Raw genomic sequence first — 22,697 nt, forward strand, 5'->3', positions numbered from 1 at the left:
AGTATGGAAGGAATGCTTGCAGTATTCCTAGTCAAGGTTCTGTGAGGGTACTCTTTTGTTTTTAAAGATGAGTTATAATTATTTGATCTACAAGGGTATTTACGAAAGTTATAGAATGAGATACTCATTAGTATACGGTTAACTGGCTGCACTGGATTTACTAGAATTCCACTAATTAATCCTTTAAATTGAAAATACAATTTATATAGAATGAGTATTCAAAATAATTGTAGCATTAGTAATGAAAATAGGGGCTGTTTCTTGACTTTCAGCTAAAGATTTTTCTCAATGTGTGGATGGGCTTGTGATATGTCTGAAGTGGCAGTTTGCTCTCAGAATAGATTTGGAGTGACACTGATGTGTCTTACTGGGCCAGCAATAGTTTGTATATCTGTCACTTTTTTTCTTTCGGCTACAATCAACTATGTGTATATCTTTCTGTGAATTAATTCTCATTTCTCACTTTACTTTTATCTTGACAAATATGGCAAACTATACAAATTGCAGCAACAGTTAAATTTTTATTTTATTTATATAAGCAATTGAATAAATTCAGTTTTGAAATAAATCTTCCTATTTAAAAGAACAATTTTAAAAATAGTACTATTATAATACAAATATTTTCACCCCTTTATTAATCTCATGTTTAAATTTTTAGAAATCCAGTTTTTTAAATGTTAATCTAAATTGTGATATCTTTCATTTGAAAGAAGACTAAGAAAAAGAGTATTGCAAAAACAAAAATTCATAGATAATTGTTTTAAAGGAAAATACATAGCAAATGAATAGTTTTGGTCAGTCATGAAAAATTAGTTTTTAAATGAATGTTAACCTAAAAAATTTTACCAGATAGAAATAACATAACTTGCTTTTCTTACTGGAAGTGAAATTAGTCATTTGCTACAGAAAAGCTAAACCAGTCACACAACTGGTCATTTATATGCTCTGGTTAGAAAGTGAGGTTGGGTTTTTATGAAGCAACACATACAAGAAACTTGATAAGTTTCCTAGACCACCAAAACTGACACAAGAGTTTTAATGTTTATAAGATCATTAATCAGATAATGAGTTGTAAAGAACATTGGTATTGATATGATATTGTATAATATTTATTTGTCAAGATTAGCAAGGAAATTGACATTTATCAATAAATATATAGTGAATGTATTAAATTATAAGTATTTGTTATTAAGCTGTGAGTAAATGTTATAGGAGAAAATAAGGATATGATTGTTATGCTAAAAGTTATTGCTTAATCTCATTGTAAGCTATTATCTTTGCTTTTGTTTACTACTTTGGTGGGAAGCAGAAATCACAGAAATTTATGTGACATAGAAATCCTTAGAACTTAATCCTTGTGGGGACATTAGATTTGTGATATCACTATGGCCGTTGTTATGTTCAGCAACAACATAAACAATCTAGAGTAGATACCACTTACTATCCCAACTTTTAAAGTAAATCATTACATTCTTAGCTCAGGGCCATGGCATAGTTATTCATTTCCCAATACCACTGGTAGAAAAATTATGTTTCAGGAAAATTGAGTAATTTGGCAAAATATAGAAATATACACCTTTCAAAACCGAGATTCAACCTTGATGCAAGCAGGCTATCTATTTAATCAGTAAAAACATGCCTTTTTATTGCTCAACAAACCAGATGATTTTAAGCAAATATTGTTATAATAGTAGTACACTATAAAAGGCACTAGGGATGTGGGAGTAGATTCATTAAATATATTAAAACCTGATAATGTTTTTACTTGATAATAAATAAACCTTATCAAGGTAAACGAGATAATGTTCCAGGTTATGTATTATTATTGTTTCTAAGGAGCAAATGGAAATTTCCTTAAGTGTAAGGAATCAAATTAGTATTGAGTACCATTCTAAAAAAATCAATCTTTCTTTGGTAAATTTAGTATTATTTTCCTGTAGTTCAGTAGGTGTAGCTGATCACTGCCAGATTCTTTTGAACATAACTGTGAGGTTTTGTTAATTGAATTTATTGGGATGACACTGGTGAACAAAATTGTGCAGGTTTCAGGTTCACAGTTCTACTACATATTATCTGTACACTGTACTGTGTGCTCACCACCCTGAGTCAAGTCTCCATCCATCACCATTTATTTAGAGTGAGTTCCAGATGGGTCAAAACTGAAAATTTAATAAATGTTGTGTTCTTTCTTTCACTTTTATCTTCAGTATGCTCTTTTCATCCATTCACTATTCTTGGTGCTAACAATCAACACTATAATTAAGATCAAACATGACTTAGAACATTATCTATCAAAGTATATTTACAGGTAGGTAAGCATACCTTTACACCTGAAATGCATGATGGGATGGGAGATGCATATTTATAAACTGACGTTTGCTTGGTATGGGGTGAGTAATTTAACCTTTAATCTCAATACACAGTTCTGTGATTGTTCCTTAGAATTCTGCTTGCTCCAGTAGACACTAAGTTACCTGCAGGGATTTGATCATTTACTCCTTTTTTAAATCTCTAGAAAAATACCTGGCAAGTTGTTGTCATTGCATCAATACTCACTAGTTGAAATGAATAAATGTCTCCTAAAACCATTAGCAATGCATAATATTAAAAATTATATTAAAAAGTCTTTTCAATGAGAATTATTTAAATTGATGGATTATTGATTTTGGAAGGGTGATGAGTTAATGTATAGTTGTGGAAGAAATAGAAGAATTTGCTTTTGTCATTACTGGAAGGATGAATTATTAAAGAAATTCAGTCACTTGCTACCTATGATCTTTGTATGTGAAATGTAAATATACATTGGAAGTGTGAACATTTCATAGTCCTGAGGCCTATTTGAGAGCTGTGATGTGGTTATTGATTTATCATGATGCATATCTGTAATTTATGTAGTGAACAGAGGACTGAAGTGCTAGCAGTGAAGTTTACACTTCATGTGATTCTAATACTTGGTATACCATGGTAACTAAACATGTGATTCTAATACTTAGTATACCATGGTAACTAAAATTTGAGTCATGTTGGTGGGGGGACCAGTGTTATTTTACTAGATCATGACAACTGAAATTCTCATATTTAAACCTCCCACAGCAAAAACTGTGTGTAATGATTGCTTAAATAAATAAAAGCTACTGATTTTGTATGTCAATTTTAGATGTGGTTACTTGGTTGTTTGTTTAGTTCTAGATTTTCTCCTAGGTACCCTTGGGCTTTCCAAATAACTAGTATATTATCTGCATATAAAGAACGTGTTGATTTTAAGCATTTCAAAATGTTTTATTGTCTAATCATGCTGGTTAATTCCTGGAACAGAATATTAAACAGTGGTAAAGAAAGCGAGCATCCTCTCATCATTTTCACTTTAGCCAGGGTGGAAGCACTGTTTTTTTTTTCCTTTCAAAAATATGTTGGCATAACAACTTCTAAGAAAAAAGATCCACTTAAATATTATTATTGTTGTATAAGAAATTATGATGAGTGTGTAACGTACCCTTTCAGCAAGAAAGGTGATCATATGGTCTCTGTCCTTAGATATCTCCATGTGATGAGTTCTGTTAAAAGTCTTAAAATATCAAACCATCCTTATATTCCAGGAAAAATAGCTTTGGGTCACAATGCATATTTTTTCACATGCTAATAAGTTTTTTCACTAATATTTATTTGAATTTTTTCCTAATGCTTCTAAAGCTATTTTATAGTTAGTGTTATTTTCTATATATATGTGGTATTTTCAGATTGAGCTGTCGATGTCATATCATACATTTTTTGGAAGATGTTTTCCTCTATGCCCTGCAAATTTTACCCAGCCTTAGAATATTCTGTCTCTTTAAGAGTGGAAGGATTTCCCTTTGATGTCTCTGGGTCTAATATATTTTTGCAACCGTTATTTGAAAACACTTTCTACATCTACTATGGTCATTGGTTCAGTTAGACTTTCTGTCTCTCATAGGGCCATATTTGGTGAATTATAATTGATGAGGCTATTATGCATGGTATCCAGGGTTTCAAACACATTTGAGTTATTAAACTAAGGTATTAAGCTTTACTTTTCATTTCATTTTCACTTTCTATACTTTGATTGCCGTTTCTCTCTTACTACTCTTCATGCCTCACTGTGTTTACTGTTCTTTTTGCAGCTTCTCATTTCACTTAGTTTTCATCCTTTGATAGTGTTCAAATATGGAAGTCTAACCAAGTTACCTTCTTTCCAAATATTTTTATTGTGGTAAAATATGGATAACATAATACTTACTATTCTAACCATTTAAAGGTACAGTTTAGTTTTATTATGTTCACATTGATGTGTAACCATCACCAGTATTCATTCTTATAACTTTTTGTATCTTGAAAAACTGAAATTCTAGACCCATTAAACAATAATTCTCCATTCCCTCCTGCCACCAGTCCTTGATAATCACCATTCTAGTCTGTGTCTCTAAGATATTTGACTAATCTAAGTAGTTTATGTAAGTGGAATTATATACTATGTCTCTTTTTGTGATTGGCTTGTTTCACCCAGAATATTGTCTTCAACATTCATGTTTGTTGTAGCATATGTCAGGTTTGTTTTTGGCTTTGTAGGCTTAATAATATCTCTTTGTATGTATACTACATTTTTAAAAAACTCTGAGCCTTTACAGCTCCAACTCCATCATTCATTGATGTGGCAAAATTTACATGTGTGTCCAGAAAACATAAACTAGTGACTCTAATGAATTAGTCAGTTAAATCATGTAGCAAGCAAAAAGTGGAGTTACATACTGTTGTTATAATAATAATAGCTCTATAATGACCTATGCATTTACCTTAAAGATCTTTATTTTTTCATACAGCTTTGAGTTACCCTCTTGGTTCCTTTCATTCTGATGTTCAGGACTCCCATTAGTATTTATTGCAGTGTGGGTTTAATTTTAAACTTCATAGGCTTGCGTTTATTAGAGAATGTCTTCATTTCTTCCTTTTGAAGGATACTTCCTCCTGATTTAGGATTCTTGGTAGACAGATACTTTCTTTAGCACTTTAAATGTATCAGCCTACTGCCTTCTGACCCTTCAAGTTTCTGATGAAAAAATTTATTGAGGATTGCTTATATGTGAGCAGTAGCTTTCCTTTTGCTGCTTTCAAAATTCTGTTTGTTTTTTTACAGTTTGATTTTAATGTACATGGCTGTGGTACTCATTTTGTTCAGTCTACATGGAGAGTTTTAAGCTTCCTGGATGCTCAGATTCATGAATTTAAGTAAGGTTCTGGAGTCTTCAGTCATTATTTCTTTAAATGCTCTCTCTATCCCTTTTACCTTTTTGTCTCCTTCTGAGAATTCACAATTTTTGTTCTATTTGATGGTGCTCTTCGTAAGTTTTAGACCCTCCTCACTTTTCTTCAATCTTTCTTCTTTCTGTGTTTCAGTCAAAAAAATTTCAATTGTCCTATATTGAAGTTCATCAATTCTTTTTTTTATGTTTTTCTTTTTTTTAATTTTATTTAGTTATTTTTCAAGTACAGTTTTTTGTCTATTTTTCCCATCCCAGCCTCCCCTGCCCCTTGCTCCCCACCTCCCTCCCATTTCCACCCCCCTTAGTTCTCGTCCCTGTGTCCTTCCTATTTGTTCCTCCAAATCCCTCCCCCTTTTTCCCCTTAACTTCCCTTCCTTCTCCCCTCTGGTCACTATCCCCTTGTTCTCTATTTCAGTGTCTTGGTGTTTTTTTTTCTGCTTGCTTGTTTGTTTTGTTGTTTAGCTTCCTGTTAAAGGTGAGATCATATGTTATTTGTCTTTCAGCACCTGGCCTATTTCACTCAGCATAATGCTTTCCAGTTCCATCCATGTTGTTGCAAAAGGTAGTAGCTCCTTCTTTCTCTCTGCAGCATAGAATTCCATTGTGTATATGTACCACAATTTTTTGGATCCATTCATTTACTGATGGGCACCTAGGTTGCTTCCAACTCTTGGCTATTGTAAATTGTGCTGCTATGAACATTGTGGTGCATAGGTTCTTTTTTATTATGCTGACTTTTCAGTTTTCACTTGAGTCCCTCTGGTAAAATTTTTATTTCAGTTATTGTAATTATCAGATCTAGAATTTCATTTTATACCTTTTGATAGTAAAAATACATTTTCTCTTTATTAATATTTTCATTCTATTCTTACATTATTTTCTTGACTTTTTTATACTTTCCTTTAGTTCTTTGAGTAAATTTCATACATTGTTTTTTAAAAACGTAGTCTAATAGATCTGTATTTTCATGACAGTTTTTGTTTGTTTGTTTTCCCTTGAATGAGCAAGACCTCATAGAGTTCTTTTATTCCTTGAAAACTAGACATTTGGATCTGATGGGGTGGAGTCCCTGGAAAATCAGACTCTACTCTTACTCAAAGTCTGCTGGTTTTGTCTTCTGTTTTTGTTCTTTTGATTATTTCAGCTATCCTGGTGATGAGGATCAGACTGACTTATAAACCTAAAGTTTTATCAGATTTCTCTCTGAGTTGGCTCCTTCCTCTGGGTGTGTGCAATGACTTTGGAATTTTCTGTGTATACATGGTGGCTTTTCAATGCCCTACTCTTTACTACCTGGCTCTCAAAGAAAAAGAGAAGAACGAAGGGTGGAAAAAAACATTTAACCCTTTCAATACCCTGGAAGTCACTTTAGAAATAGGAGGAGGGACTGCAATGATGGAGGAGGTACAACAACAATGACCTTATCTGATAAAAAACAAAAATTAAACAACAGCAACAATAACAGTGATCAACTATCAGATCACATATCCCTGATATTTGGAAAACAGGGTTTTTGTGCCCATGTTGACCCTCCAAGCTATGTGTAAGCTATTCCAAGGTATACCTGAGCTACTGTGTGCTGCAGGATTGAGGGATGGAAAATAAGTAGCATTGTTTTGAAGAGCTGAAATTGAACAAAATGAATAATTTTGTCACCTAAGACTTCTTCAGAAAGTTGCAGACCTTCAATAGACTCCAGAGATCCAAAACAGCTGCACTGGACTGTTTCTCTCAGTTGTTCATAGGTTCTTCTGACCCTGCCATCTTCCCAGAATCCTCTAGTTGATGTTATCTTGTATATAGAATATAAAATATTAACTAGTATGTGCCTATAATATTCATTCTTTACATTATAAAACTTTATAAAGTGTCGTGATTTGAAAAATATAGTAGGCTGTTGATACTTGTTTGCAGACTGGTTATTTGTACAATGTCTGAACAGTTAGATTATTATATCATGCTAGTATAACATACTGTTGTCGCTGATAGTCCAAATAAAATGTCACGGATGAGGATGTTTATATCCCCTGATGTCATTCTATATTAACAACCAGATGGGTTCTCCTGTATACTTTTGGAGAAACAATAACGATTTTTAAAAAGTAAATCTGTATTGGGATTCATCTTGGGACACCCTTTAAAGAACTGTGCATTGTAATTACACAAAATTGCAAATAAACACCTGCAGGTACTCACAATAGGCAGCTCTCAGGATCCCTAAATGGAATTTCTTGAATGCTATATACCTCATCTCTTCAATTAGCTCGTCTCCAACATATTCTTTAATTTGGCAAGAACCTGCTAAGTTTTTAGTCTTTTTTTTGCACAAAGACACTTTGTTAAATTTATGTGGATAAAGTATTTCTGTCAGTAGAGGAAGCATACTTTCTTGCATTGTGGAACTGATGTGGCTCAATATGTATATAAAATAGAAAAAAGAATCACAGCTAAATAATTTATAGAGATATGAAATGAGAATAATAGAACTTAGAGAAAGTTGACGTGAAAAAAAAACACCAATTGAACTATCTGAAATACTGTGTAAAATATTTAAAATCACCACCAACTACCAGTTTATAATGAGCCATGATTACATATGAGAGGGCTCTGTCTTTGGGGGGAAAACATTTTCAGTAATTTATCTACCTAGCTTTTCTTTACTGCTTACTCTTCATAGGCACATGCTAGCAGCTATGTAGGATAATAACAATCTATAGCATCTACTGTTCTACGGAATATTATTTGTATATATGATATTATATGCTTATCTGAAGAACTCTTTCATACTGCAATTATTATTACTACTAATAATTGTATGGGGGAGGAAACTTCCGTGACTGGCTTGACCTTGAAAAAGTCAAGGTCATCATAAATATATATAAACATCACCAGCCTAATTAAATATATGCTCTATGTTTCTATCCTTGATAAAATTTCCAACTAATACTTGGGGCGTAAAGAGAAAATAGACAAAGTTGAATAAAGCATTAGCAATTCTTCTAAACTTTACTTTTGACTATGTGACAAAAAGCCGGTGTTATGTATCAGAAGCCTGCACCACAATACCTAAACACATAACAGCATCAACACCATCATCTTTGCCTACAAATATTCATGCAGCGAACAGGTTTCTTTAGTGTTGCCAGAGTCCCCATCTGACCTCCCTGTGCAGGTGTAAATGTGTGGAAGTGTAAAGAGAAATGTCTCTCCCCAGAGAACTGAAACATTCTCAGAACAGCAAGATGGTTGTGCCCAGTACATGTAGAGGTTTTCTCCCTGTGAAACACTATTGTTTTATTTTGGTCTCCGGTGGCTCTTTCTTAATCTAACACAGCTCTGTTTCGAGTCAGCATGGTTTGTCTAGCAGCTGTCATTTCACAGCAATCGATGGCTGCATCTTCTGGCTTTAAGTTCTGTTTCCTCATCACCATTGTCACTAAATTCAACCTCCAGGAAAAACCTTCTACATGTCCTGCTGCAATGCGATGTTATAGAAATTAACAGAAGAATCATAAAATAATATCCAAACCTGTCTATATCAGGGCAATATTCGATTATGTGACAAAAGTGAATTAAAAAACTCAGTGAATATCCTTGATAAATAGAAGAGATATGTTATTGTAATGCATGGAGTTCATTTGGTCAGTATTCATGTGGTCTTGCAAATTATATTTTTTCTCCAGACAGTGTTCAATAACAGTTTGGGGAATAGTCATTAGGATATGTAAACGTTCACCTGATATTTTAATAGATAGCAGGACAGAAACATTATGCCAGTATTCTGTGTATTTTTAAAGATGGGCCAGCCATTGCTTAGCCATGCTGGTTTCTGAATTCAGACTTGCCAAGGTGCTATTTCTTGTGTGCTGAGTTCACCTGATGGAGTTCACAGCCCATCCCCCAGCCCTGCAAGATCAGAAGTTCAGTTTCCTTTGCAACTTTGAGTTAAGGTAGAGCTTTGGCATGCACTGTCAGAAACACACATTTTTCCATACATTTGGTCTACATCCATGCCTACGTCCTCTTTTTATCTCTCTCTATCTATCTATATAGCATAAGACCATATTTTAGTTTCTAGCAGATATATAAAATTTATGGATCAAGAATGTCCATGCCACTGTGTCAGGGATCCCCCTATCTGCCAGCAAAGAGTCTCAGTGGCCAAAGCAGAAACCAAAAGCATGTTTAGTAGGTATGGGAACAGTACTAGGAGAAATACGAGTCTGATATACACTTACTGGTGATTGAAGCAAGCCACAAAAAGTGAAATAGATCATCGCGTCTGCTGAGACTGGACCTCCCTTCTGTTCTCCAGAGTACTCACGTCTGCCCTTTGTACTGCTATACAAAGGCAATAGGCTTTTGGTAAGAGGCTCCACTTCCTAGCTTTCACAGGAAGCCTTTCATTATAAACACTTTTATTTTTCTAAGTTATTTTAATATTAATGAATTAGCTATAGGTTTTGCACATGAATCTGTCATCAAATATGCCTCCCTGGGATGTTTATTCCACTTGGTATTTTTTTTTCATTTTCTCAATGGCAGGTTTATGTTTACAGCATTATGCCTTGATGTGATCTAGTTCTATATTCTAAGGTCTTTTTTCCCCCATTTCCATTTTAATAGTCAACAGTTATAAATTATACCAGATTAACCAGGCTATATTTGGAATTCAGATGGCTTAGAGATATTATGTTTATATTTATCATTGCTTTGCATGTTAGCTCTGGAATGAAAAGAAGAACGTGGTGTCGAATTACATTACAATATGTTTAAGAAGCAATAGCCATGACCTTCTTGCAGGGACAGCATTGTGCAAGGTGTCCAGCTGTGGGCTAAAATGTTAGAAAAATTGAGATTTTTCCCATCAGCCCCTTTGCAATATGACTTGGGAGCTCTTCCTAACTAATGGGTCAGTTTTATTTCCAGTTGCATTTCCCACACTTCTGAATTTGGACTCTCCTGTGGGATTGCTTTCCAAAAATGATGCTGTGCCCATTCTGAGCCTAGGCCTCCAAAATCCTTTCACAGTTGTGTTCTCTTGTTGGATAACTTGCCCAGTCTCTACCTGAAAAATTCAGGGCTAGTCAGTTGGATGATGAAAGACTTGTGGCCCAACTGGTCTCCTTTTCTCAGCTGACAGCCAGGTAGCCACCCCCCAAAAGACCTGAACAAATGAGCTCATTCGAGGTGGAAAGAACCATCCCAGTGAACCCAGCCAAAATCATGGGCCAAATATAACAAATGGGGGCTGGTTTAAGCCACCAAGTATTATGTGGGTTATTATTGTCCTGAGTGGAATTCTGCCCACCTGCCGATTCAGACTTTGAAATTCTAATCCTTTGTGTCTCAGAATGTGAGCTTATTTTGAAATGGAATCATTGCAGATACGATTAGTTAAGGTTAGGTGAGGTCATACAGGAATAGGGACATCCCAATCCAGCAATCCAATATGACATGTGCCATTTAAAAGGGGGAAATGTGTGTAGACACAGAGAGGCACATGTGTAGAATGCCAAATGATGATGAAGGCAGAGACTGGGGTGATGCTCCCATTAACCAAGCCACCCCAGAAGTTAGCAGCACATCACCAGAAGCCGGAAGAGAGGCACACTGTCCCTCTCACAGTCCTCAAAGTGTCCAGCCTCTGCAACTGAGACATTTCTCTTATTTAAACCACTCATTTGGGGACATTTGGCAAAGGCTATGGAGTTTAAGCCATGCACTTGTCTATCAGGAAATACACAGTAAGACCTATGCCTTCTTTGTGTCTGCATGCTTTTCAAGTCACACCCTATTCAGAAAATCCACTGTATCATGAGCCGGCAGGTGTTGCTGGTGACAATGAGTGGAGGGAGCCATGTTTTTCTGCACCGCTGGGTGGAGTGGGGGTTGACTGGAAACACCACGCAGCCATCGAGGGAGGAAGATGCCGGCGTGCCTGGTGTTGAACAGGCGGATCACAAACAATAGAAGAAACTAGGAAAATGGTGGAAATAAAGGTTCAGGGGCTCATATGGGGAGAGGTTTATGGGAAAGGATGCATAAGCCCAATCAGCTAAGTTTAAACGTGGGTCATATTAGGGAATTATCAAAAATGAGTGTGCAGTGTCCAGGCAGGGCAGAAAGATCAAGTCACACCAGGTGGGCATTATTTATGAATATAAAAACTTTCATCCATGGGACCTTCCTGCCAGAAAACTTCAAGTTTGGGTAAAATGTATGGAAGGGGTAAAATTAGAGGAAGAATGACCACGTGGAAGCTTTACTTCCTGTCCTCGCCGGTGAAGTCCCGACCACGTACTGGTCACACATGAGAAGGAAAGGCTGACATAAATGTCCATGAAAAAAAGTGAGTGCCAGGCTTGGTAAGTGGCTGGATTTTCCACCACTGCTTTTTAAAAAGGGTGTGGGGACAGGTAGTATTTGAGAAGCACCCTTGTTTTCTTAAAAAATTAAAGTTGGGATTTTAATTATTTTTTGTTCACGTGTCTGCAGAATCTGTGAATGAAAATATTCAGCCTTCAGCAATCACAGGCAAAAGAGAGATGTCATATTTGATTATGCCTTTCTGGTTAAGTCTTCTGATTCAACTGCCTCGGTTTTCTCCGGGAAATCAATTTCAGGAGGTGAAGGATGAAAGCACAACAGAAGTTCACGTTGATGTGAGCCCCAGAACTTAGGCCGGACCTCTGCTCGCGTGCTCTTGTCCAAGCAAGGTTTCAGGCTCACTGTAAACTAGCGAGGGCCCTACTAGCATTGCCCATGAGAATTCTAAATAGCTTACAACATATCAGTATGTGTTGCCCTAACCAGGGAGTGATTTGTATAGTTGCAATTAGAACATAAGCTTTATCATAAAGCAGCCTTTACTGTTAGCAGGGCAGGAACTCCTGGAAACAGCAATTCACTGAGCATGTTTCTCAAAGTTAAAAGTCCTGTCCATTTTGTACTTTGCCAAGTTTTTACCCATGCTAAAGGATGACTTCCTTTCTTTTTAAAAATACCTCTGAAGCTCTCCAATGTTAATTTAAACTTTGGATATGCTAGACAATCTGAAATAGTTCCTTCAAACTTAATTTGAATAGTCAGCTAGAGATATCCATGTTATACAGTAGAGAACATTCTAACAGAATGTTAGTTTTATGTCATCAGTGTATCTTAAAAGTGGTTTGGATCTTGCTATCTCCCCTTTTTCTCAATAGCAATGAGTGATGAACAAAAAGACCCACAGTATAGCTGGGGAAAGTAGCTAAGGTGTTTCAATAAGCTGACTTTTAAAAAAACAAAAGAAAACTACTGTATACCAATATATTCCAAAAATTCTAATTGGAGTAATTATTTTTGCAAAATAAAAGCTGAAGCTCCAAGAGAAGGAGATATTTCCAAAGAAAGAGAGAAGAAAATGACAGGGTCTGGGGATAACAATGAGGAGTGTTAACAAAGAAAACATACACTGTTATTTTAAAATCACAACACACTTGCTTCCAAAGTTCTGGAATTTTTCACATATTATCAATTTTAAGACAAAGTGGTTCATATTATTAAAGCTTTCTAATTTGCAGTTCTCATACATGGGAACTTAGACGAATTTAGGTGAGTGTTTCTGTCAAACACTCATTTGTGGATAAATAATATATAGCATGTATTTAAAATGTCATAGTGGTAGTCTTTTACACTCTTTTTAAACTGCAAAGCCCCCCCAAACATACCACTGAATAGAATCAGAATTTGAGTAAACAGCGCATGTGCGTTTGTTATACATAATGGATGCCTTCTATTTGTAGCATTTGATGGATAAAGATGCGTTTTAAAATGCTTCAGAATATGATCACCCCACACCATTTGTGGTCACTAGTGCTGAATTCTTTACTGTGATTCACACACATGGTGTGCTCTCTAGAAAAAGCATGCCAAGCAGGTCATTTACCGGGTGCTTTTGGATATACACCAGTCTCTAATGGAAGGTAACGTGTATGGCTAATAAGCTAAGCATAAAGATTTTAATTGTAACCACTGCGATTCTGAATAAGAAGGAAATAGAAATTGAAATGTAGAAACCAGAACAACTATAGATTTAAGTTTAAGTCACATATATTCATCAGAGGACCCTAAATGACATGAAAATATTCACAAGCATGCTCTTAAAACAACTTATTTTTCTCTAGAATTTATGGGAGTTCATTGAAATATAATCAAATGTTTCATCTCTCTGTTGAAAAGGCATATGCTCCTTACAGACTTATTTCACTGGCGTATGAAAATAAGAGTTTGGAAGGGGCCTCTCCGTCTGATGGTAAATCAGACATGTGTTGTGCCAAAGCACGCGGGAACAAAGTAAGATGGTGATCAAGTGAATTCGGTAATTTTGGCAACAAAGGTCTAATTATAAATACATTTTATCTGTCATATTCTATCTCTGACAAGCGTATTTGGAAATAAGAAAGCAGATATTACATGTAAATTTTTGAAAATACAGCAGCCATTCTGGGTGTTTATTTTATTGATACAATATAAAGGAAATAATTGTACTCATAGCTTGAGAGGGTGCTTGGTCTAAGCGATACAGAGAAGTATTATTGTGTCCTAAATAGGAGTTTACACATACATAGTTCCATTTCGATTGAGTTAAGCTATTCATTTCAAACTAGTTTTTCATTTGAATGTGTTTAATAAATGTTATCCTCCAAACGAACAGATTTTACAAATGTAAATGAAGATCAAGACAGCAACAACCTGCGGTTTAATATTCATATGATTTTTAGATTACTGTTTTGGATCAATATCTCATTGCCAAAGTCACGCTGAGCACTGGGATCATTAGACGCACCATTTACAAAATTGGAGAAAAGTCTGGAAGATGGTGTCAGTTGCCACAGGGCTTTGGCAAACAAAACCTGGCTGATTTGTGGTATTTTGTGCCAATAGCATTTTGGAGCTGGCTTAACATCAAAACCATTAACAGATCTTTCATGAAGAAACAAAGAGAAGGCATTCTCCAGCCTTTCTTTCTGTGGTATCAGTTCCAGAACTTGACTTTGAGGAATGCCAACATGGACGTCAAAACACAGAGCCCAGTGTTCCTCCAGGACAAGGGTCTCAGATGCCTGTTGAAATTTGGCATAATGAGAAAACTAAATATGCCTCCAGTTCGACATTTTGAGCCCTTTTGGTACTGAGATTCTGCTGTTGAATTTTGATGGCTCTGTCGCTGGCCAAATTCTAGCCATGACTACAAAAATTTTCACTTGTCAACATGTTGTTACGAGATTTTTCTGCACATTTTATTCATTAGATTATTACTTGTTTCATTCATTTTCTTATGCCTGTAAATGCCAGAAGGACATATGGAGAGTTCTGTGGGATACAATTAGCTTTTCTATTATGACTAGATCTATCTGTTTTAGAATAGAAACAAACTCTAGTTGCTGATGTTTAACTCATGATTATTATGTGCCCTTAGTGGTAACTTGCTTTGAAATACTATTATGGGCCAAGATTCAAACGTTGAAGCAAATTTTCTACTCTACAGATACTATTCTTTCGCAAAAGGAGAAAAATTCAAGGTGAATTTAGGTAAATTAAAAAGTGTCAATAAAAGTAGATCAATCAGTGCTTAGAATCAGAAAATCTTGCCTTTGTCACTTAGGAACTTTAGAACTTGCTGTATAACTTGCTTTAATAAATTACTTAAAAACTTTTCAGCACCATTCATACCTGTTATTTCTTAAGGTTATTTAATGAAGTTCATGCATACCTTTTATTTTTTAAGGTGATTTAATGAAGCGATACAATAATTGGCCAAATATACTTTGGAGTTCAATAGTGGTTTGTTTGCTTCTTTCAGATAATCAGAATTCTAAAGAAATAATTAAAAAAACACAACAGCTCACTTAGTGCTAAATTGTTGACAAGAATAATGTTATGTTTGAGAGCATTAAATACAATAATATAATTCACTTTTCAAAAATGCTATATAGAGAATTCTCAGTAGCTATGAATAATCAGTACAGGAAAAAATGCTTCAATAATTTACCTTAGAATAAGAACCAACTTTTTATAGAAGATGATATAAAATAGTTTATATGTTGTTCTCTATAAAAGATTTTTATCAATTTTTCCAAGTATCTAACTTAACCTTTGATATGGACATCATTGTCTTTTATAGACTACATCATCTTTTTTTTCTTTAATATTTAACTGTTCCCACTGTGCCAGGTAAATTTTTATTGTGAGTGGTTTTAAATGTAATTATATCAGTTCTTTAACACTTCCTATGCTTTTTGGACCTAGACTTTTTGAAGTTTAAATTCAAAATTTATATTTTGTATTTATGAATATACTAATGATCATTTCCATTGCCATTATATCATAGTAAATGTGTTAGTATTAATTACTGTGTGATTATATCAGTCAGGACTTTCCAAAGAAGCAGAACTAATACAATATTTACCTGTCATCTCCATATCTATCTCTCTAGCTACTATCTACCATCTGTCTTTCCATCCTCATCTGTATATTTGTATGAGGATATTCTTTGTCAGGAATCAGCACCTGTGACACAGTGGAGGCAGAGAAGTCACGCAATCTGCTGTCTTGAGAGTGGCCAGGAAAGCTGGTGGGATAGTTCAGCGTGAGCCCAAGGGCCTGAGAGGCCGGGAGGCCCACGGTGGAAGCCCCCCTCTGATGACTCACTCCTGTTCTGCTCCTCCCTCTTTGATGACTCCTGGTTTAGTTCCAGTGACTGTTTCCTTGATATTCTAAGTCCCCAGGTGTGCTAACCCCGCAGGACTGTGGGTCCAGTTGCTTCCTCTGCCTACAATATTCTTCTCACATAAGGTACAGATGTCTCACTTACTCATCTCCTTCCATTGCCGCTAAAATACCACCTTCCCACTGAGTGCCTCCTTATTTCCTATTGTGAAACCTATCATTCCCCCACCCATGTTTTGTTTTCCTGCTCAGCACATGTTAACCTAACATGCTTTTTATGGCACCTCTTATTTTCTCAGTGGTCTGTTTCCCCAAACTATGAGATAAACCCCATAAGGGCAGCAGTTTCACCTGTGGGTTGGCTAATGTGTCCGTAGCACCCAGGGCATTAGCTGGTGCTAAAGAGTTGCTCAGAGAAGGAACATGAACAGACTAATTGAATGAATCAAATATCCATCACTAGAATCACTTTAATTTTGAATATCTGAATTAATAAATATCACCAGGAGCTGACGAATTGAGGGGGGAAATGTGTTATTTTCTTGTATATTTGAGACAAAAAGTATTCTGAATTTAATCTTTTCTTTTTAAAATTTTTACTCATTTTTAGAGAGAGGGAAAGGGAGAGAGAGAGAGAGGGAGAAAAATAACAATGTGTGGTTGCTCTCCAAACACCCCCTACTGGGGACCTGGCTCACAACCCAGGCATATGCCCTGACTGGGAATCAAACCAGCAACCCTTTGATTCTCAGGCCAGCACTCAATCTACTGAGCCACACCAGCCAGGGCTTAGATTTAATCTTAAATGAAGTAAACGGTTTTTGTTCTGCTCTATTAGGAAAGGACACGACAGATTTGGCAGTGGTGCACAGTGAAAAAAACATCCCCCCACCATCAGCCTCATGCCCGCATCTTCTTGTGATTTACCATTTTCCGGCCTGGGTTCCCTCCCATGAGCTCACCCGGAAAGGGGTGTGTTGCGCCCTGTGCATGCATAGAGATTCGTGTAAGCCGTATTAGTTGTTTCATGCTCAACTCTGATTGATGAATATTAGAAGGCACGATGTCCTTTATAATTAAGTGAATGAAATAGCGCTTTGCAATGGAGGGCACCTAACCCAGAGATTCGCATCCTTCTTTAAGGCTGATTGTACACAGAGTGGGCAGGACAGACACTGGGTAGATCCATGGGAGTGTCACTCGGAGGATGAAATTAGAGCAAGCTTCTCTGGGTGGGGAGCAGCCACAGCAGAGTGACAACTTGCTGGAAGTGTCTGTAATGAGCTCACGGGAGAGACTGTTGCCTTGTAACCCAGGAGACCAAGTGCCTTAACCCCAACCGTGGTGCTCGGTGCCCGGGTTCCCTCTTGGGCAGAGACTTTCAGCACCACCTCTGAGTCGCCACACACTCTGTAAAATGAGAAGAACTAAACCCGTTCAATCTGAAAATGAGAGCAGCTCACAGTGTGGCATCGCTGCCCTGACCCTGGGGTAGTCTGGGCTTCGGGCCTCAGGATTCCACTTTACAACTGACGGAGCAGCAGTCGCTGGAAGTTATTACTGGTTTACGCAAGGTTAGTGATCCGTAACCGCCTCCTCCTCTGGGCAGGATGGAGGTCTCCCCATTCCTTGCTCATTCCCTGACCCCTTTCTATAAACGCGTGAGTCACCCTTCCATTAACATCTCTTTTGAACTATCTGGGAGGAATTCATGTACCTATGGATACCCTAACTTACAAACACATCACCTGTGTTATTACTTTTTTTAAAACATTGAATTATTATGTATTGGGCTTCAATGCAACCATACTAAGGGTCTTTTATGAAAGTTTATGAAAGAAGTCATATCTTAAAATGAATCTTCCTGTTTGCAGAGATTTGAAAAATTTTTCGTGAACTACTTAAAATCCCTCTGTGCCAACCATTGTATTCACTCATAAAGCTTATTCAGTACAAGCTGACTTAATTTAATTTGTTAGGTTTCCATTTGCAAATTGGACAGTTGGTTTGGCAGTTTCAGGTAAATGAATAATAAATTAAGTAGTTAAAATTTATAATACAATTTTAGAAATTATTAAAAAATTAAAGTAAACATGTTCATGATATCAAGTATTTCTACACATTTTGTTATAAACTGATATTCTCATTGAAGAAAAGTGAGAAGAAAAGTGAGATCAAATAGTGAATGCTATTTGAACCTATTGGATGATAATCACACATAAAAATACACTGAAGAGGCATAACTTTTTATTGCCATATGCTCTAAAATAATTACGAGGACATAAAATACATCTGGGGACTTGTCTCAATTTTCTAAGCATCTTGCTCCTCAGGGAAAAATAGTAATTTGGAAAGCTGGAGTTTCTTATACACCAAAAAGATTCACATGATTTATTAATGTCCACTGCTTCGTAAGTAAAGAAAATAGATCTTTAGGGTCTCTAATTGAACGGGCACTGGTAGATTTCCAGGATGAAACCGGCACTGTTGGTGGAGAACGAAGACCAAGACCTGGTTTTAGTGGTGGAATTGCATGAGTAACTCACTGCCTATTACCAAGTGCTGAGTCCCATTCACTTCCCCACACAGGATACCTTCATGTACTTTCAATATGGGTGATCCTAAAGCATGTTTTCAAGTCAGCACTCTGAGGAGAGGGCATCCTTCTCTTCCCCTCCCACCCAAGGCCTGTCCATTCCATCCCCATCTGTTTCCTTTCTGATTTCTCACCCTGTGGATCTGAGCCCCGACCCCACTGTTTCCTGGTTGAGTCTCTATAGTTGCAGAACTGTTACGTTCTGTCCAGTAAAGCTTCCATATAAATCTCCTTCTACTCTAGCAGATGATTTTCTATAGAAATGTGAATAGCCCCTGCTTTAAAAACTCTTTAATTCCCTTCTAGCATCCCTGTGATTAAGAGTGAAGTCTCCTCTGCTCTGTGTGCCTTCTGCATCCAGGCTCTTGAACTTGCCCCACTGGGCAGTCTTCACCCCCAGTGCCCTGCACTCCCTTCGTACCTGAGAGCCTTTACACAGTGGCTCCCTTCGTCTGAAGAACTCCAACTTATTTTTAGGTCTTAGCTTAAATGCCATTTCCTCCAGCAAGTTTCCCTGACCTTCAGTCTTGGATAAAATTGCTTGATGTATGCTCTTGCAGCACCCTGAAAGGTTTAAACTTGGCTCTCAGGTGTGTGTTTGATGTGCGCCTCCCTTCCCCATCTGTCCTCGCCAGTAAGGACTGGAGTCCCAGGTGCATTCTCTGTCCCTGTGTTCCCAGATCTCCGCTCAGTGTGTGACATACACTGGGTATAGCATTTCTTCCTTAACCAGCAAAGGTTTTCCTCAGTTCCGGTTAGAGAGGCTTCACAGAACTGTAACCGAGTGAGTACTCAGCTGGTAATGAAAATGAATGGAAAAATTAGCCTTTAACCATGAGACACTGGTTTTGAATAGAATCCCCAGTGCGGTTTTCTACATCCTTTATGGAACATTTTAAAAATATGTAAAATATCATATTATTTACTGTATTATGCAGGCTACTTTGCCCTTTTTTGCCAGTAACCTTAAATATGTTAATAGTTCAGAAATAATAGCTCTTCTTAGTCAAGATGTTTTAGCGCAAATATGATTCCTCTTTTTCTGTTCCCTTACCCCTTTAATTATTATTCAATTATTTTAATGGGCCTTTTGATCTGTGTCTCTTATTTTATGCCACCTCAGATCCTTTTTGGAATTAAGCACAGTATAAATAATAAATTAAGAACAGTTGAAAATCTATTTCAGTATTAATTCCTCCAGCAATCATTTCTCCAATTTTACAGCCTTCTTTGGAAGTGCTCCCTTAGCCTAACTTAAAACTAAAAGCGTAAGAGAAATTCTCTGGTTTTTCAATTTCACCATTTACAAAAGTAATAATGGATTCAGGTACTTCTCACCCAACATAACGTTTCTGTAACAGTGTATACTGCAAAGTCACACACTAACAATGTCAAGGTTCAAGGAAAAATAAAAGTTTAGAGCCAGCATAGCAGCAAGGAGCACAAATAATGACACTTCCAATGATAGTGCCAGAGCTGTTCAGAAAACAGGGTGCCCTGGCCAGGTAGCTCAGTTGGGTAGAACATCCTCCTCACACACCAAGGCCACAGGTTTGATCCTTGGTCAGGGCAGGGCCCATACAACCGATGAATGCACGCATAAGGAAGTGGAACAACAAATTGACCTTTCTCTCTCTCTGTCTCTCTCAATAAACAAAGAATTGTAGAAAAACCAAAGACTTGGTAAACCTCTGATAAATAAGAGGATGTAACAATAAATATATGATTAGCTTTAGAAATTGAGTCTAAAGAAAACAGTGAAATATACAAACATCAGGAAGAACTTTCTGGTAAGATTTTCTCAGGACAAATCACTGGGCTGCATGAGACAAAGGGACAAAGGGAAAATCCGGAGTTCGGTGGCACTGTAGACACGAGGTCCCCATGCAGCCTACTGAGCTCAGGTCTGTTAAAGTCGACTGTCCCAGGGACAAACTAACAACTGTGTGACATAAAATATTGATATTAACAGGCTAGGGAAATTAGGGAGTTATTCAGCACAACTGCCATGTTCAAGGGGTACCCTTTCCCTGTTTACTACATTCTCATTCTCACAAGAATTTCAAGTTGTTATTTTCATCACCAAACCATGTTTTGAGATGAGCAGTAGACGTACAGACTGCAATTGATCTTTGTTGTGGAGGAACTACAATGAAATGAATGTGAAAATAGCAGTGGTTCCTAAATGATAATATTCATGCAAATCACCTGGAGATCTCGTTAAAAAGCAAGTGCAGATCCAAGTTCAGTTTGTCAGGGCAGGACCTCAGATCACACATCTAGATGAGGCATATACTCTTAGTCCACTGAATAGAGTGGGAGCAGCAGGAATCTGCAGCCACGTTCTGCAACAGAAATGTAAGCCATACATGTAATTTTAATCTTTCCATTAGCCATGTTAAAAAAAACATAAAAATAAATAGGCGAAACTAATTTAGTAACATATTTTATTTCACTTAATAGATCCAAAATAGTATTTCTGCAAGAATCAATATACATATTTTAATAAGGCATATTTGCATTTCTTATTTCATATCTCTATTTGAATGTTTTATTTTCATCAAAAATACTCTGTATACGATTTCATAAAATTTACAATTGAATAAGTAGATTCATATCTCCAGTTGTTCCAATCATACTTAAAAAGTTGCCAACCAACAACTCAAGTATTGGCTTTAATAATTAAATTAATTCATTAAAATTAAATAAAATTTAAAATTTGGTACCTAACTTGCCACATTTCAAATGCTGAGCTGCAACATGTGGCTTGTGCCTACCCTATGGGACAACACAGGTACACAGAATGTTGAAATGGGACCCTGAGGGGTAAGTTTCAGAAAACAGCCTCCAAGTTCTTTCTCAGTCAATATTATTTGAACTCTTAAAATGGACCAGATAATTTGTCAAGTGCTTTGGTTAGATAAACTCTAGGGGAGAAAAGTTATTTTTACGGATATAAAAATGCCTTATTAAAATCCAAGAGCAGGAATTCAGCTGGGTCTCAGTGATTGGAACTTCGGAGGGTGAACCCAGTGGGTAATGCATTTTCGCTTGCTCCTATCCACTTAGAACACATTTGTCCTCACTCCCTGCAGGACAACATCTGTCTCTTCTCTTCATCCACATCATGTGTGAAGGATGTTTATCCCCAAACTCTTTGGGATATGCACTGCATTGGTTATCTCACCTGTTGTTCTTCATTGCTAAGGTCACCTTCCTTCTCTTCTCTCTGATTCAGGAGTGGGGGCTTGCAAACTGGCAGGCGGTGCTAGGTATTTGTCTAGAATCTGATGAAGAGTAAAAGTTAGAGGAATGGGAGAAGATTTCTTTTTTTTTTAATTTCCATGACCTGTCTCTTTGACTCTGAGAATGCAGGGCAGCCCTGGCTTTCATTGCTCTCTCGAATATTTCAGCACTCTTCTTGCCAGGTGTGCTCTGAACAGGTGCCAGGTCCAGTGACTCGTGCCCTTCCTCTTCTGAGACGCACATGGTATGCCCTCCTCAGAGATACAAGTTTCTTTGGGCTCCTGAGTTCTGGTAGCATCATCCTCCGCTTTTGCCTGTGGTCAGTAGCTTCAGACTCAACAGTCTTCCTGGTGACCGGTCCCTCCTAGTCACTAAAGCAAGAGCTAGCTCAGCTCTGGGGTCAGCATCTGCTTTGTGAAGCTGATCATGTCCATACTTCCTCACGGTTTTGGTTTCTGCTCTTTCAGTCTTCCCATATCTCAGTAGCCAATCTGTTCTATTAAATCTCCTCTAGTCCAAACACTTTGCCCAGTTTCAGTTTTCCTGACTCACAGTGACTGATGCACTTGGACAGAGAAAAACACTGCAATCCCTCAATTACAATCCCAAATGCCAGGAGAGAAAACCCCGCCAATCTATACTGTCAGAAGTCCCTCCTTGAGCTAATCAACCTGAGCAAAGGGGGCAGTTTCATGTGTTCTTAAACTAAATGCTGCTGCAATGCACCTGCATGATGCTGTGGTTTGAGAGAAATGGTTCCCAGAGAAGAGAAACAGTTAACCATGCATATACCTTAAAATATTTCCAGCTAAAGGACAACCATAAATTCAAAGTTCTATGTGCATGACTATATTAATCCAATAGCG

Source organism: Artibeus jamaicensis, unplaced genomic scaffold (assembly GCF_021234435.1).
Source record: "Artibeus jamaicensis isolate MK-2021 breed Jamaican fruit bat unplaced genomic scaffold, CSHL_Jam_final scaffold_833, whole genome shotgun sequence".
Lineage (NCBI taxonomy): Eukaryota > Metazoa > Chordata > Mammalia > Chiroptera > Phyllostomidae > Artibeus > Artibeus jamaicensis.